Below are 1,628 nucleotides of genomic sequence, written 5' to 3'. Positions count from 1 at the left end.
TGCAGAATTTCATTGAGCTTACTGATACATTCATTTCGAATGGGGTGAGTACAGATTTTGTGATGTTGACACTTTTCCCCACTTACTATTGGGGAAGCTAAAAGGTGGTTGAACATAAAGTCGGCCAATTAAATCACATCATAGGACGACTTAGCTAGAAAGTTCCTCATCAGACTCTTTCCATCAGGCAAGACTGCGAGACTTTGTAGTGAGATAGTGAGCTTCAAACAAAAGGCTGATGAAAATCTATATCATGCATGGGAACACTTCAAGGCTCTTCTTTGGGATTGTCCACATCACCAATAATCTAATGAGGTACTTTATCATACTTTTGTAGAAGCACTTGATCACAATACAAAGATTTTGCTAGATTCAGCCGCAGGTGGTCAAGCATTGGATTTTGCTAGATTCAGCCGCAGGTGGTCAAGCACTGGAATTGACTTATTATGAGCTATGCACATTATTGAACTGCCTAGCACAAGGAAATCTAGAGTGGAACTAGAATTCTAGAAATGCCACAAAAAGAATTACGGGTGTATTGGATGTGTACCAATTCACAACCTTATTAGCACAAGTTTTTGCATTACAAAATTTGATTAACACTCAGTTCAGCAGCATGAAGCTGGGAGTAGCAAAACCTATAGCCACAGTCAATGTCGTCCAATGAACTGTAGGTCGGTGTGAAGTATGCAAAAATAGTGGCTATTTAGCGGTCATGGGTTCTTTAAATCCATAATCTGTGATGTATGTAGGCAATGCACAAAGACCAAATTTTTGTAACGCCTACAAAATGAAGTGGAAGACTCAACCTTAGAATGCACAACAACAGCCAATTCCATAGCCACAGGCCTGAACTAATCGGTCAACTAGCACTATGGAAGAGATGATGAAACAACTCTTAGCTAATCAGACACAGTTTGCTGCAGACTTTAAGAATTCACAAGCAACTCAGAAAAGCTTATAGTTATAATTTGGGCGGTTACAACAAGCATTAAATACTAGGACATAATGTAGTTTGCCAGCAGATACAAAAAATCTAAAGCAGGTTATGGCAATCACCTTGAAAAGTGGTAAAAAATTTCAAGGAGAACCTCCAAAGGCAACTAAGGAGGTAGATGAGGATATGGTAACCCAACAGGTAAATGAAGAAGTTGTTGAAAAATCAAGGAAGTCTGAGTACTTGAAAGAAAAAGTTGTTGAATCAGAAGTGAAGAAAACACTGCCACTACCCTTCCCTCAGAGGCAATTTAAAGCGAAAAAGGATGCAATGTTTAAAAAGTTCTTTGACACATTCAAAGAGCTTCATATTAATTTACCTCTTTTAGATATTTTGTAGATTATGCCCAAGTATGAAAAGTATTTAAGGGATGTGGTGGCTAATAAAGTAAAATTACAGGATGTGGGGGTAATAACACTCACTGAAGAGTATAGCACTGTGATGATACAGAAAATCCCTAAGAAATTGAGAGATCCGAGAAAGTTTGCTATCCTTATTCAAATTGGGAGTAAAGTGGTCCATGTACTGAGTTGACTTAGGGGCAAGCATAAATGTGATGCCCATTCACTATTTAAAATATTGGGCTTAGAAAAGCCTAGATCAACCACCGTGGTTATGCAGCTAGCAGACG

The 1,628-nt window shown here is 38.5% G+C and overlaps 1 non-coding gene across 1 annotated transcript; it reads right to left on the bottom strand.

The window, feature by feature from the left end:
- Positions 1-200: 200 nt before the first annotated feature.
- Positions 201-305, bottom strand: LOC124899827. The gene has a single exon (XR_007057391.1). It is a non-coding gene; the product is annotated as a small nucleolar RNA R71 (small nucleolar RNA).
- Between the last annotated feature and the right edge of the window lie 1,323 nt (positions 306-1,628).

Source organism: Capsicum annuum, chromosome 6 (genome assembly GCF_002878395.1).
Source record: "Capsicum annuum cultivar UCD-10X-F1 chromosome 6, UCD10Xv1.1, whole genome shotgun sequence".
NCBI classification, from domain to species: Eukaryota; Viridiplantae; Streptophyta; class Magnoliopsida; order Solanales; family Solanaceae; genus Capsicum; species Capsicum annuum.
This window is presented reverse-complemented; position numbering and strand designations above follow the sequence as displayed.